At 36.8% G+C, this 16,864-nt stretch overlaps 1 long non-coding RNA gene across 2 annotated transcripts in view; it reads left to right on the top strand.

Annotated features, from left to right (window-relative positions):
- The window catches only part of LOC102073469 (uncharacterized), a 68,621-nt gene extending 59,158 nt beyond the window's left edge, over positions 1–9,463 (top strand). For both annotated transcript variants that reach the window (XR_012581381.1, XR_003380414.2), the window contains 2 exons: positions 5,179–5,334; positions 5,563–9,463. This is a non-coding gene — a long non-coding RNA (uncharacterized LOC102073469). The remainder of the gene's footprint in view (positions 1–5,178; positions 5,335–5,562) is intronic.
- Positions 9,464–16,864: the final 7,401 nt, after the last annotated feature.

The raw sequence follows: 16,864 nt of genomic DNA, 5'->3' as shown, positions 1-16,864 counted from the left end.
GTTTTCAGACAGGGTGCTGCAAATGAAGCCTCTCCTCATCCATCAGTGAAGAGTGGCTGAGCAGCCACGTGGTTCCAGCCTTTTCCCTTTCCCAGGTTTCCCATGTCTGCTGCAGGCAGCTCTGCTCCGTGTGCTGCACTGAGCTTTTGTGCTTGGTGTGGGCCATTGTCACAGGCTAGGTTTGGATTTAATGATGGGAAATGGCACTTACCAGTTAATAGTCACAGAATTTATTTTTATGGTTTTTTGTTCTTTTTCAGTATAGCATTATATGGCAAGGACACTTGTTCTTTGCAGATATGATTAGGTGACTTCTTCATCTTTTGTGAGGCTGAGACTGCAGATATTTTGGGCTGTGTATGTAAGCCTGTATTCTTGAGGGAATAATATATAGGAATCTCTAAAATCCCCAGCTAATGAGCAGTAAATTCATTGGCAAGTTATTGTCCTTTCCCCTTGGTTATTCTTAGTCTACAAAACTTAGAGTACAAAAGGAAAAGAACAGATTCCCTTGACTCTCTTGCCCCCTCTCCATACTTTTCTGCAATACAGAAGGTTTAGCTCTGAATGCAGTTGTCCCTCTTCAAAATAAATTATCATCTACTTTGTCAGCAGGGAAAGCATCATAGATTGTGTGCGAGTTTCTTTTGATAATTTTGCTGTGGCCTTTGTGAGAAGAGGGGTTTTTAGATGAGTTGGGGTTTCCCAGTTCCTGAAGGCTGAAGTTGTCGACCATCAGTAATGTCAACACCTATTGCATTTCTAGTGATGTTTTACATTCTAGTCTTGTTTCTGGTTTTCAGGGTCTTAATCATCCTGAAACAATTTGAAGAAGTTGGAGTTTTCTTTTTCAGCCATGAAGAGAAAGCACAATAAGGGTACTTTATTAGAGTGAGAGAATGCCTTGGTCCATCAGGTGAAAATGCTAGAGCAGTGTGGACTTTGTGCAATAGAAGGGGAATGTAGCATCATCCTCCTACTTGATTACCTCTGCCTGACCTCCAACTGACTCAGTTTAAATTATTATGTTCTCACCTCAACATGAATCTTCCATTTCTGCAAATATTTACAAATATATTGGTTTTTCTGCAGTGTATCAATTGTATTATACTGAAGGTTATTTTATCTATAGAAGCAGTATAACAGAAAGTGGAGCAACTCATGGGTATGAAAATACTGGTCTCTCAATCCATTTTACTTTTAGCTCTCCTCCTCAGGCTGTGTACTGCATGCTATTGTAATGCTGTGTATTTGGTTTTTTTTCTCTTGGTGCCATTATTGTTGTATTGTTGTTTGTTTTGAACCTATTGCTGTGCTGCCCTGCATGCTGCACATCGTGACTCACAGGCCATCTGATAATGAGGGCTGACTTAAATCCACTGCCAAGTGAACATTCCAGAAAACAAAACATCAGCTCACAAAGTTGAGGAGTTCTGTTTATAGTTACTTTTTTCCTCTGCCCATGAAAAATAACGATTTTCCACTAAGGAGGTTTTTAGACTGTATTTTTAATAAAAGAGGGCAATAGTGTTTGGGGTTTTTTTGGTTTGTTTTTTTTTTGTGTGTTGTTTTTTTTTTTTTTCCTATGTGGTAATCTCTCTCTGGATATGCTGCTTCAATCAGCACCTCTATTCAGTTTGTTTTCCTATCTCTACAACATGATAATGGCTGAGTTATGTGGCTCAGGTAACCCAGGAAGAACTGCAGAGGTAAATTCAGGAAGGAGCCAGAATGCATTCCATGTGCTGAACAATTTCATCTAATTGTTCATTTCTCCCTCTCTTCATCTAAGACTTACTGTAAAATGCTTTCATGACTTGAGAGTTTTCAGAGGAGTTAAGACATTCTAAAGCATGATATGGTGTGTGCTGGAATGGCTTTCTTACAGTTTTGGAGACCATGTTGAAGTGCTGTGAATATCTGTTCCTTACTCCCGTGTCTCAACATTATAGAACATAAAATGCCCAGAACCAGTGGGCCATATTATGAACCTGATTGTTCACCAAGGGCTGTAATACACAAAAGTTTTACATTTGATCTCACATTTTTAATATATAGCCATAAAATTTAATTTCAGTGCTAGAAATATACATACTCTTAGCTGCTATTAAAATAGTTTAAAATATAAACATATGAAAAAAATCAATAGTGTCAATATGCCAGATATTTAGAATAATTTGTTTTATTTATTTCCATGCTTATCTTTTAGTAATTTTTTCTGTCTCTGATGCAGTTGGAAGTTGTGTATTATACCCCAGCTTTGTATTTTAGTTTTTAATTTTGGTATTTTTAATATCCAAATCAGCTTTTAATTTGTATATTTTTAATATATAAAGCATACTTGGTTAAATCTTAGCCCTTTCTTTCTATCTGTGTGTTTTAAGAATGCCTTGTTGGGTTACTGTGTGATTAAATGCTGATTTGTCTGTCCCACAGATCCGTTTAAGATGGTGGGTTTATTAAAATATTTAATGTAGATTAAAACATCATCATATATTAGACTGCAGTTACCATCTTCTTGGAATATTAGAGTACATGCAGATAAATGACACATTATCTGGGTGTATGTGTAGAGAAAAATTAATTTCAGCCATTTTCATCACCAGCTGTAAAAGGAGGAAAATGCCTTATGGTACTTTAGATAATGCAGTTCTGAAACAGACCCTGTTGCCTCACTTCAGGCATAATCCATGTAATGGCTGTATTGCAGTGAGGATAAGATCATCTTATAAATACCATAAATGCACAATCTGCCATGTTTACCCAGTTTTTCCTTTTACAGTTCCTTTTTTAAATCATACTTAAATAGATTCTCAGCAGTAGTTTATCTGTGATGCATCAGAAGAGAGATATTTTGGGTTAGGGAGAACAAAAAGCCCTATAGGTAGTAATTGCTGCTCTCTCACGAATTGTTAGCAAAGAGCATCCCATTCCACCAAAGGAAAGAAAAAAAAAAAGGAGAGGTTATTTTCAGGCACCCCTGCAAACAGAAATCATCCTAAACTATGTGTTTTAATAGGGAAATCCTGGCATATGTAATTAGAAAGGCATTTACCTCAGTGATAAAAGAGTTTTGTTATAATGTTAAAACCACTAGTGTTGACAGGGACAGCTATAGAAAGCAAGTAGTGTTCCATTTTAATATCAATTGTGGCCTTTATTAATATTTCAGAAAGCAGGGAGCATGTCTGTAACAATCAAATGCCCTGGGAAAGCAGCAGTTTACCAAGTGCTTCTTAAGACAGATATATTGTCCAGCTATGTATGGTCTGGCTGTGTCATTTATTTGAAACATATACGCAATGTATTTGTTATCAGCATGTCTGGATGCACTTAAATGAACAGTAATGTAGGAAAAGTGCTTTTCAAGGCACTGAGGAAGCCATCTGAAGCTCCATTTGTCTGTACTTCTTAAGAGAATGATTTTGATGAGGGTATAGAGAGCTTTCCATAGGTGTGAGTCACCCTCATAAAGAAGGGCATCAGCCCATCCAACATTTCCCAGGTGCTCCTTCTCCTTCTCCCTGAACTTCTGCAGAAACTTGTGGGTTACTGATATGTGTTGCATTGTGTTTTTCTTGTAAGGACCGGTTTTCTTCAACTCAGGCAAGCAGGGAAGCTGATTTTGGAAAGTTATTTACTGTTGTTGTTGTCTTAGACAAGCAGCAGTGAGAAGGTGAGTAGGGAGGAAGACTGAACCAGGTGTGGGAGCATTTACTTGCACTGCTCCCTGCTAACCCAGGATTCTTCTGCAGCCATTCATTCAAATTAAGTACTTATAATAGTTCTTATTACATCTTTAAAAAGTTAAAATTTCACAAAAGTAATTAAAAAAATTTTTTGGTTGCAGACAGTAAAACTATAACAATGCAACTACTGTAACTCTTTTCACTTATTGAATTGTCTGCAGACCTGAGATGTTCAAGAAAGCTGATTTCAAACTGTGGATAGGAAACACACACACAAAAAAAAAGCAGGAAGTCTTTCCAAATGGAAAATATTGCATTGTAAGCTTTGATGTCCAATTAATTTAGTTTGAATGAAAGAAGCTCATCAAACAGAATTGCCTTAAATAGTGTTATTACAAGGTAGTGTTATATTGTATTCTGAATATCTGACAGCAGAAGAAGACAAGTTTGGGACACTGGGCACATAAAGTCCTGATGCTCCAAGTAGGAATGCCAGGAATACCATTTCTGTTCTCATTGTTCATGATGTTTTCTTAGGTGATTGTTAGTTTATGTTAGGGAAATGTGACTGCTTCACACTGTGTGGACCTGTGATGGTTTGAAGGTAGTTTTAGAGAGGTCCATAGGTGTGAAATTTTAGAACAAAATTCGAATGGAATGTGACAGGTTAGGTGTTTGATTTCTGTAGTCCCAGAGGACCATTGGCATGACTGTCCAGTGATTTGTGGAAAAGCTGTCTTTCCAAGTAATTCTGAGAAGGTACCTGCTGTGGCAAAAAACCTCCAAAAGCCAAAATAAAGGCAACTTCTCAAATTTTTTCAGCAGTTAACAGCAGGTGAAGCTCAAAAGAAGATTGTGCTGCGTGTTAAACATTTCTGTAATTACTTGTGACTAAGTTCTAGTTTATTTCACTGATTATTTATCTGTGCATTAGGGCCAAACACTGTTTAAACATGCCCCAGACATTGCCTTAATTTTCACAGATGTTTTTCAGTTCTACTAGATATTGTCCTTCCCCTTATTCCATTCAGGATTTTATTAGGCCATGCTATTTCCACTCTGAATCTTTTTCCAGCAATCAGTAAGATAGGGAATGTGGGATAAGCATGTTTTTCTCAGATCTGAATTCTGTCCAGAGCCTCAACATAACAAAATAATTGACTCCAAATCAGCTTGGACCAATGACTCTGAAAAATGCAATCCTCCATCTGTGACTCTGCTTCTATTTCTCTTCTCTTCTGGCTAAAATTTATTCTGAGAAGAAGAATCCTAGGGAAGTATTACCTCTTATAGATCATCTTCTCTGTTGGGTATTAATACCAAATCCATTGTCACAAAAAGGTAAATAAACATGGAATATCTGTATTTCTTTTCTTGCTTTGTAAAACCAAGCAATTGGACTTGGCACAAGGACTATTTAACATGTTCATGAATACAGTGAGGTACCTTCTTGCTTTTAATTATTTTAAATTTCCACTGTTTCTAATAGGATCCTTCTCTTTAGAGGAGATTGTCCTTTCTTGAAAGAAAAATCAATTAATGAGTGGATTCGTGGCCTACTGGAGTAAAAAAAAAAAGCCCTGTTTGCTTCAAAGCATCTCTCACCATTCTGCCCTATTCCTTGAGCTGAAAGCAACCCTCAGAAGTGAGTGACATTCCATACTGCACATTTCTTATCTTCTTGTCATTGTCCCTGGTTAAGCTTGAGAAGTGAAGAATCAACCCTACTGAAACAGGGATGGGGGGAGATGGGGAAATAACCAGGCAATGGGCCAGAAATTCTTTATATTGGGGTATTTGTTGATACTGGGAATGAAAAAACTTATGTTGGGCAAAGGCATCTGAAGTTCTTTCCTTGTTTTTCTTTTTCTAGTAACTCAGATTTCTGAGGGACATACTTCTGCTGACATGAAACATCCCATATCCTTTTAGCAGCCTGTGGTATTATGAACATTTTGGAATCAAACAAAATCTCCCAAACTGCTCTGTCTGAAAGGATCTTTTAGCATCTCTTGAACTCTAACCTCTTTAGCTGGAAAAAAAAAAAAAAAAAAGAAAGAGATCTGCTAAAATTGTGACCTTTCACTGCTGGAGTGATTTGAAAGCCTTGGCCTCACAGTCAGTTTCCGTGTTCTGTCTTTACTGCTACTGGTGAACCACATTACAGTGTGAGACTGCTGTCCAGGCACACACAGCACAGCCTCTGCTTCAAGGGACTTGCAATAAACTATTTTGTTTACTGATAAGTGCACAGATGATATTACTTGCTCCAGGGTATTCATCTGGTCAATGAAGAAGCTGTGTAACTGTTCTGCCCAACTGTTAATCGTTTTGTTCTCTCACAAAATGGAATATGATAAAAATAAAATCTTTATTTGATCTTTCCAGGGAAAAGATCCCCTTAATTGCAAGTTTCCAGACTGGTGATGAAGACATAGTTTGTTCTGTTCCAAATCCTTCATCAACCATATATCTTTAACTCATTCTCTCCTTACCAGACACTTACAGGCTGTAGGTTGTGGGTGATAATAAGCTTTATGCTTACTTGCTAATGTTCCTTGTTTTGTCTGATTACTGTTTCTGAGACCTCTTTCTTCTAGTTCCAAAGAAACTGTTTGCCATCTTATTTGCATAATTCTGTTTTAATCTTTCCCCTTGGTTAATATTCTCTTCCTTGATAAAGCTCTGCTTCACCTAAAAGATTTCTGTCCACAAAGGTGAAACAAGTCTGTAAGTTAATATGGATTTTCACTCAGCCACCCCCTCTCTCATAGCCTGGATTTTTACCCCAATCTAAACAGGGTGAACCACCAATTTTATTCCCTACAATTTCAAAAGAAGAAGAAAATGTCTTTTTAATTTTATTTTTTTGTATTAGACAAATTTACAAGAATAGATTGATTTTTGTTTCTTGAAGGGCATCATGTGCTTTACAGGATATTGAGAAATCCCAACTCCAGCCATGTGAAGGATAAACCTACTGGTGCCTCAGGCAATGCAAGTAAAGGACTTGCCAAACTCAAATGTTTATTCTTTTGGGAATTTTTCCTAAGCACTGTAATTTCACAAGATGATTCAGTTGCCCCATGGCTTATTTATAAAACGTTAAAGTGTTAAGTACCATTAGTATAAGCATCCTAATCTCTCTAGAGACTCTTTGCTTATAGTATTGCTTGGAGCTTGTGTAAAATAGTCTGGAATATTTAATATTTTCTGGTTTTGTTTGTTTTTGTTTTCTGAGCCTGAATGAAAAAGGAAATTTCAAAGACAAAGTATTTTCTTGTTCTTTCAGGCTACTACATTCTGCTGGTGAAGCTGAAATAAACTGGCTCTGTCCTGGAGCAATGATGCAGTTTGGGTAATTCTGGTTGTTTGCAATTTTTAAATTCTTTTAAAAATCATGGTATGATGAGAACATTGTAATGTGGCCTGTGTGGGACTATTTCCTGTGATCAGATGGAAAAGGAAACTCAGTTTGTTTTGAAGTGGTTGGTGATTCTGGCAGAATGTAAAACTAGAGTTCTCTGCCCCAATAGTGTTTGTACCTGCTTATAAAGACTCAGAAAATAAGGTGAGGTGTTTGGTTTTTTAAGACTTATATATTTTAGCACCTTTTTCTGAATGAAAGGAGGAGTGGTTACAGTGGGCTTTGCCACGTTAGCAAATGTAAAGTAAAGTAATGATGAATTTGGATTTTAGGTTTACTTTATATGGGCTTTGACTAATGTTAAAGTATCTGGACTGTGTTTGATACTAGTCTTTCAAATAATTTCATTTTTCCATGATGGTCTCACCACTAATGGCCAGCAGAAGAGGCTTGTCTTTCTAATTGAGACTTTTTAGGCTGCTGGTAGTAATTCACACATTGACTCTTACATGCATAATTGTGTGAAAAGGGTGATTTTATTTGATAGACACAAAAAAGAATCTCAGCCTCTCATCATGGGGAAGGACTCCCAACTCATAGATTCAGTGTAAATTAGTTTGTGTATTTTTGTCTGTTAGGATAGTTAGAACATGAGCATGGGACATTGGAATTTGTTGTCAAAATTTCAAAGTAAACAATATGCATTAAAAAATGTCACCTCCATGATGTCTCACAGATCTTGTGAGCCTGTCAAACGCATGGTGCAGATTCAAATCACTTCAGGCACCCTGTGGTAGGAAGGCCCAGTTAAACAGAGATTGATGTAAAGGTTATTTGACAATATTCGAAATTTCTCAGTCCTCAGTGAGTTTTGGGGCCACCTTTTTCTGGTATTGCTGTGTTCAACAAAAAAAGCAATCAAACCTTGAACAATCTGAAAAGTTCAAGGAAATATTTCTCACTGGTTTTATTGAATGAAAAGTGAGTTTGACTCCAGCTTCATGTATGAACAGAAGAGAGCACAAATACAAGAGAATGACACCCTGATGACAGACCTAAAGGAAACTTTTATTGAGTAATTATCACAAATAACGGTTTATGGATGGTAGCAATGTGTGCTGAAAAGGATTTCTGTTTCTGAGCTTCATGGAGGAAATTTTAAAGTAAGGATTTGTATAAAAAGTGGGACAAGAGGCAGTGAATTGTGATGGATGTAAGAAACCCAGGAGAAAGCAGAAATTGGGTAAATGGGAACAATGGAAGTGAAATAAGAGCAGAGACAAGTTTGTTCTTTAGCTGCTTCTCAATATAGTTATTGGTACTGATCCTTCCAGCCTCAGAACATTTATTAAAAGGAAGGAAGTGCACCAACACCTCAGGCTGGTCACACTGCACTGATGGGGAGTTAACATCTGTTTAGTGGCCATGCAGAACACAACTGCAACACGTTGTTGAAGATAGCTTGATCTTTTGTGCTATCACATTCCCAGAAAATGGTGATTTCATTCTGCTGTCACTGATTTCAATAGCAATGATTACCTATATAATTTGTGACTGATACTATGAACACAGTTAATTACATCTAAAATTCATTTGTTTAGCTTGAGATTCTGCTGATGTGATTTATCTTTTGGCTTTTATTCTCCCATCCACAAGAAAAGTACATGTTTGAAACAAAGATTTATATAAAATGGCTTTGCCTATGACAACAACCAGGTTGTAAATGAGATGTGACAAGGCAGAGGATGGATATTCTGGTTTAATAACTACAGTTAATCGATCAATCACTCTGTGTCCCTAGGGAAAATGATGCATTCCATGGATGCAGATGATCTGTTGCATTGCCCTTGGGGAAGTTTAGGTTCTTCTATGTGATAATCATCTGCTCAGAAGTGACAGAGAATTTAAAATACCACCTTTACAATCTCTCTAGATTGGTGGATCATCAGATTGGATGATATAATCAGGAGTCAGTGCAGGTGATCTATAACTCTGTTCTACTCAAAGAGGGTAAGAAAAATTTTGTTGCATTTTTCCAAGCATTGGCTGTAATAGAGCAAGATAGAAATTAGTCCTTCAAAGATTTTCTTTATGATTACATACACTTACATAAAATGGTGAATACAGATAGAGAAATAGGACAGATAATTAAATGATAAATCTATCCAGAAGTTTCTTTTGCAGAAATCCTGTTACAGTCTGAATTATAGGTATGGTTACATTTTGTTCTCAGTGTTAAGCATGGCCTTAAACCTAATTAATTTTTCTTTGAACTTGAGAAGTGATTTCTTGCCATGAAATCTTGAGACCCTTCAGGATGAACTGAAATGTAAGAGGTTTTTTCCATGACAGTGAGAGTTTGACCCTTTGTCACTAACTCTAAAGCCCCAGATGTTTTAACATAATACGGATACTCTTGTTTGCATGAGCCTTGTAGAAAACAGTGTGATTAAACAATTCTTCTCTGTATGTATTATCTGCAGCCTATTTTCTTCTAGTTTGTTTTTTTTTCTACAGCTTTTTCACAAATAACAGGATTTTTGCCCCTTATTACAGCTTATCTATCTCTGCAGTTTTTTCCCCTCAACTGGAGTAATAATCCTCTATTTGCAGCACTCTCAGCATCCTCACAGTAACCAGCTGTGATCTCACAGGCAGCTGTGGATCGTGATTTCTATTAAAGAATATATAGAATATAAAGAATATATAAAATATATATTTTAAACCAACATATTTTCATGCCCCAATGTGCATTTTAATGAAAAACTAGTTTTTTTGTTCATCTAGAAAACAAAAGTAAAATCAGTGGCTTTGAATGTCATGGTACACTTCCCATTGTGTGAGCAATGTATTGTTAACAAGACTATATTCTCACTTACTCCAATGAGGAATAACCATTCTTTTGCTATAATTAGGCTCTGATTTTAATAGATATATAGGGTGGATAATACAGATGCAGAATAAGAAACTGTATTGCTTCAAAGAAGAGAAGATAATGCAGAGTACAGAAAAGCGATTTGTGAACTATTCCAGTTTTGCAGTTTGTTTTCAGTAACTGCAGCGAGTGTTGTCAACACAACGTGCAGTTGTCTGTTCTAGATTTAGGAGCACAGTTCTGTTTTTCTTTTAAGAACTTATTTTCTGATATCTTCTCAGAAAGATTAGCGTGTGATTTGAAACCTTAACCCATTCTAAATGAGTGAATTGGAAAACAAAGAACAGTAATAATTGATGTGTAAAGAAAAGTTAAAAAAAACAGGCCACAGGAGTGTTTACTTTTCTGAAGCCTTCTTAAACTTGTATATTTACTGCCCAGAAAGTGATCTCCTTCCTGAGCCGCACTCCATGGGAGATGTCCTGGCAGATTTGGTGCCAAATACTGTTTCTCTAGAATAAGTACAATTTCTTCAATTGATGAGCAATCAAACCATCTTTGGCTATGTTTTTCTTTATGGTAACTTTTGGATTACTTTAGGGTAACTATTGGATTTAATAGAGGACTACAAAAACACAGTAAGTATGATATGCCAGTTAAAAAATTTATGGACCAGGTCGGGTAATCACAATAATACTACTTCAATAATTTGAAGTACAAACAATATTTTTGAAATACATACAAAGTACAGTATGATAGTTGGTGTTGGGACATTAAACACAGGTTATTTTGGTCTTCATCAAGGATGGGGTTTGGTCCAGGAGATCAGAGAATAAACTAGACTAAATGGCAAACTGATTTTGTTAGTTAAGGAGACATTGCAGGGAGATGTTGGTAGCATGATGCTTGTTGTGTAGAAAATCTGCCAGTGAAGATGTGAGGGGGGGTTCATCATTTCCATGCATGGAACATACCAGCTTTTGCCATATTAGAAAGACTTAACTGCTATCTCAAGAACAAAAACTCACTATTTGGGAGCAGCAATCAATTTCTCTTAACTCACAAAACACCTTACCTGTGTTACCCCGGCATCTGCAGATATGAGAAAAGTACCTGGACAGAGGGGATAATTTACAGAAAACAAGTTGGTTGTTTTAGCCCTTGGTTTTATTTGCTTTTTGAGTTGAATATTGCAGTTCAAAGATATGAAATTCTCACTCTGGAATTTCCTCCTAGATATTCAGGGATAACTTGTAGCTGTGGTCCGTATCCTCTTAGGTACAGTTGCTTGGATACGCTGTGGGATCCTGTTCCTCCTCCTCCTTGAGTATGCAAATGCTGTAGGCTATGCAAGTATTTTTGGTCGTGAGCTTTTGTTAATAAAACACTGAAATTCTTCTTCTGTAGGCATTCCTGAAGAAAACCTTAATTGTACGTATGTTGTCAGGCAATATCAACAAAGCTGTTAAAGACAACAAGTGAATTGCAATGGCTATTGACACTCTTTTGTGAGTGAAATGATTCATTGTATTTCAGAGTGAACACCTACCAGATTTTTGACTGGCAGATTTTTCAGGGCACAGGGTTTCCCTCCTTTAAAAGTACAGGTTTTCTCTTCTTTCTGAAATAAGGTTAAAAAATGTGCAATTCCTTCTACCTTGAAGGATTTAAGTAAAAGCGCATTAGAAAACCTTATTTTTTTCTTTCTCTACTCCAAAAAACTTGCCTTCCACTAAGAAATATCCACAAGTCCATAATGAGAATTTAGGAGCCTTGGCTGCCTAAAGCCGAGAACTAAAATTTATTCTTTTTTTGTAGGTAGGAAATGACTTTTTCACAGTTTGTTCAGAAGAATCAAAACATGAAGTAGCTTCAGTAAGATATTTGCACATTTGGAGACAAGGTGGTTTCTGAATCTGACAGACTTTTTTGTGGTCCTGAGTATATTTCAGTAGCGTATTAATTTCTGTCATAAGTCTCTCTTATGCTGGCTGAATGCTAAATACTTGCTTTAGTTGCAAAGGCAATAAAAGCTTCATGTTTGTACAGAGTTTTTCTCTTAGATGACTTACTGCAGTTTCATTGTTTTTATTTTTATAACCTAAAATAATTGTTTTTGATGCATATATTGAAATGAAAAACTCCTTCAATGTAAAATCTCAGAAGAGAATTTCCATTGCGTCAATCATTTTCCTGGCTTATGGCACGTGCCTGTTTTGTAGCAGCATTCTTTCATGCTCCATAGATGTGTGTTGTATTTCATGCAGTATCACTGTAACCAGTCCATTTCTTTGGTACAAAACCAACCATTAAATGTGGCCAGCCAGAATGTTCTTTATATATATATATGAAAATCCTGGATCTACTTATTATGAGAATGGGGTCACCTACTGGTCATAACAAAATTTTCATTATTTTAAGCTGTCTTTTACATTAACTAGGATATGCCTAAGAACCTTTCTTAATGACTTTGTGTTGTTCCAATTAAGTTGTTCTTGGATCAAATCAAATAATGGTAGGATTTGTTGATCTGCAAAACTGCCTTCCCCATATGGATTGGTAAGGGATTATCCCACCAGGGGTTTAGAAATCCAGGAAATTAAAAAAAAAAATTGAATCAATAAATGTTTTCAAAAGAAGGAAACATCTATGATAATGAAACTGAGTCTATTTTAAAATGCAAGGGATCCTCTTGAAAGCCAGTACTAAGCACACTCAAAGAAAACATTGTGCACTAAACACAGTGCATTATGATTATAAAACTAGGTCTCATTTAATCCATCAATATTTTGGTTTGTTTAATATTTAAAGAGTGTTTTTAAGCCATTATTCAGAAAACCCTAGGACAAAAATGATTTTACAAATAACAAAGCATACAAGAATGGAAGTTAATTTGACCTTTATCACTGTATTGTCATTAGGAAAAGAAATTCAATTGCAGCAGTAGTCTACATATATATGTAATCTGTATCTTTTCAAAAGAGGAGAATACATCAGAGCATTTTCCATAATTTTGAGACTTTTACAAATTGGTTGCATAATAAAGTTTGAAACTGTAATAAATGCAGTTATGCATCCTAAATATATGCCAAATGTTTTATCTTATTCAATAGAAGGAAAAGCAGATGGCTGAAGGGAACTTGTTTTCCCTGTAATCAGTAGAACCAATTTCAAAAAGTACTTACAGAAGCTGACAGTGAGTCATCACCTTTTTTTCAACATAATATAGGGAGCACTCCCTTATCACCCCAAGTGACCTGAATATATGTTTTTGTATTTAAAGACTTAGTTCATAGATTAAAAGTTATTAGAGGAAAAACATATAGTTTTAAAAAGTATTAGATGATCTGAAACAGCACCTTTCTGTCAGAGCTTGACTGGGATTCCATTTCCCATGGATTGTCTCTTAGGATTGTTCCATGGGGTGCCACCCATCCCAAAGGCTTCCAGGGACTACTGAATGGTGTAAAGAAACCCAGACTGAACTTGCCCTTCTTTTACCCCTTCTGTGTTCTGCCCTGCGTTGTTTCAACACTGTATCTCACATTGCTAAGAGATTTCAAACAGCTGCTATGTGCTTTTCACAGATGCTAATCCCTACAAATAGTGTTTATGATTTATAAGAATTCTAGTAGCAGGCTGATGATGGCTTCTTTTGGAAAGAGGTCTTAACTGTGCAGACTTGTACTTTGGGTAGCTCACAGCCAAATTAATATGAAGAGTTTGGCAAATCCTTTATTTGTGCATTGAAATGATGGCATGATCTTAAATTAAGAGAGTAACATAATTTCCAACCCCTCAAAAGTATGTTGCTGTATTCATTATGAGGATATATGGGGAGAAATATCAGGGTGATATTGCATGTAGGGTGTTTTCTCTATCTGTTGGAGAACCTTATACTGAAAAGGCAAGCCACTGCAGTCAAACGTCACCTTGGAAATCTCTGCTTTGTCACGTGAAGCCACATGATAAATTTAACCTACTAGTAGAAATCTGCTTAAAGTAATTAATACAATTATATAGCCAAGTTCCTGTGAATTAGATGACTTGTCATGTCTCAGTAACTTTCTATTTTTTTTGTGCCCCTACTTTCTTCAAGAGAGGAGTCAGACCTTAAACTTCTCCTTATTGAATCCAAATTCTGTTTTTGCAGAATTGCCACATAGTGTGATAGCAATGGCATCTTTCAAAGTGCCATGCAATGCCAAATACTCTGAAAAAAGGAACTACTTTAAAGCAGATTCCTCAAGTGTGTATAAACCCTTTGTGGGCACACTGAGTTATGAGGACAACCAAAACACCAGCAAATGGAGCATGGCTAACTTTGGGCATCAGGATTAATAGTCTAAAGTGAATTCACGTGTGTCATAGAGAGACTGATCCTGGCTCTTTCAAATGCTGAGAATGCCTCTATGACACATTGGTGTCACCCTGTGATAACAAGGAACAGGTACTCTCTGTACCTTAATTTTCCAGTAGAGTTAAGGGAACACAACTTTACACCCTGATGGCAAATTAATTGGTGGCTGTTGATCATTCACATGGCACAGCAGAAAACTTCACAGAAAAAACTTCTGAAAAATTAAAATGGGGTAAAATGGCATGTTTTTGAAGTGACATTAAAGACCTGAGGCATCGCATTGAATAATGGAGATAGAATGAAATAAAATACTCTTTTGTTCCCTGAAGTTCATCCATCTTATTCACCAAACAGTTTGGAGTCCAAGGGAAATGCTAAAATATGAATCAATGATTGGAGGACTGCTGTGAAATCTACTCTTACAATTGAGTAGAAAGTTGTCTGAATTTCTGCTGTTCAGGTTTCCCTTCAGCTGAAACCCAGTAATCCTTCACAAGGCTTCTAGTCCAAGGCAGACCATGAATTTGCTTACAATGCCTTTGGTGATAATTAAAACTAAGGACTTCTTCCTCTTGTGGAAAGTCTCTGTTTCAGGGGATGTGATGGTAGCCCCTCAGACAGAAACCGGTCTGTCTGTGCCCTACACAGCAGTGTTGTCAGCCTTGTATGCTCTGAGCTCTGGTCCTTTCAGGAGTAAGGAAAGCTTGGTAGAACTGTCAATACCAGGCAAAACAATGTCTGATTTTATGAATTATTTTCCTTCAGCTCACCACTAAAAATTTTTGCAATGAATTTAATTTATATATTTGCAAATGCTGTAACACGGAACATACTGCTTCTGACAATCTGAATTGCTCATGCTGTCAACTGCTTGGAAGAGCTCTCAGCCTAGAGTTTGACATGTGCTTCCTCAGAGGAGAACAAGGGGAGTTGTTTTGCCCAAGCACAACCTGTTTATGAAGCAAATTATTTGTAGGGGTATTTCTTTCATTGACATTCTTGCTGCCTTGAACAGCTTTAACTTTAATGAGCTCCCCTTTTGTAGCTGTACTTTGCAGTTTCTGTTCTAGACCCTGAAAACTATCTTGGGCACTTTGTAACCTTAAGGCTGTGGTTGGTGTCTCCCAGGCTTCTTAATGTTCATGATGGTACATATTTGCTTTTCATTAACATCAACACAAGGGGAAATAATAAAAATTAAGCCTGCATACAATTTTTTTTTGTATGAGGCTTTTCCCTTCTGCCCAGCCCTATACCCCCTATTGGGGGCAGTCCCTCCTGCCTTGCACTGGGCTGCTGGGAGAAAAGACACATGTTTCAAAGTGGAAGGATAGGGAAGTCAGAATTTTTACACGGAGATCTGTGGCAAGGAGCCTTTGTAGTGCCCAAAGACCTGAAGGTAAGAGAGTGTTCCTTGGCTCTCTGGGTCTCTTTGGGCCTTATTACACAGCTCAGGCCCTGGGCTCTTTGCTTCAGCAGTGGCACATTGCTGTGGAGAGCTGCACTTGGAGCTGGAGAGGGGCATGAACTAGAGCCAGATAAATGCAAAGGAGTTAGTTACACAGTGTGAGATACAAAAGCCTTAATGAGCATGGATATCTAGCAGAAACTTAAGAGAAACTCAGCCAATTGTCTGTACACTGCTAAAGAAAACAAAGAGTAAATGGATTTAAGCATATTCAGGTTCTAAGTTCAGGTGCATACTTTTACAAATAATAACATGAATACTGTGGATTCATGTAAGGTTAACTTAGTATTTCCTTTGCAAAATAGAGGGAAAAAAGTGATATTAAAACAGTTTATATATTACAAAACACCTTTTTTTCTGCTTGACTGTTCAACATTTCGAGCTGACTAGTTATAGAGTTAAAACCTTGCATTTTAGAATCACTATTTCTTTTCAATGTTAGTAAATAAACACAGGTAGCAAGAATGGAAGATTTGTTTGCAGAGGGTGGATATTGCCTTAAACATTTCCCAAAGTGAAAATGAGCTGAGTATGAAAAGGAATCGTGTTTGTCCCTTTTTACTTTAAATTATCTGTTCTGTAGCGTATTGATGAGTAATAACATAACTCACAGTTAATCAAAATAATCTGGCCTGGAAAGGAAGACAATTTATAAGTGTGTGATACGTATCCATGACAGAGTAATCTGCCGGAGTTTAGTAATCATGCATTTGTTGCAAAATACTCAAGAGCTTACGTAAGAGGCTAATTCTGATCTCTGACATTTGGAGCCTGGCTCCTTGTGTTTATATAACACTTCTTAATGACTTAGGTTTTCCTAGCAAGTGCTGCTTTGATTGCAGCCTCTGTAAGATCTCTTTGCAAAATCAGTAAAAGCTGCAAACTGTGAATGAAATGTTTATACTGGAAGGTTGGAGAGCCACATGTTGACTAGTAAATTTTTAAAGTCTGCTTCCATCAGTGGGGATGTGGCAGGGTCTTGGCAGCTCTCGTGCCTTTGTAAGCTGCAGTATAATGCTAACAAAGCACAATCAGGGCTTTTCTGTCAAGACTGCTAATTACTTGGATTCTGCTTCTGTCAGTGCTTGTAATGCCTGCTCCAAGG

The sequence above is a fragment of the Zonotrichia albicollis genome, chromosome 8 (genome assembly GCF_047830755.1).
Source record: "Zonotrichia albicollis isolate bZonAlb1 chromosome 8, bZonAlb1.hap1, whole genome shotgun sequence".
In the NCBI taxonomy this organism is placed as follows: Eukaryota; Metazoa; Chordata; class Aves; order Passeriformes; family Passerellidae; genus Zonotrichia; species Zonotrichia albicollis.
The sequence above is the reverse complement of the archived record's forward strand: the minus strand, read 5'-3'. Positions and strand labels throughout refer to the sequence as shown.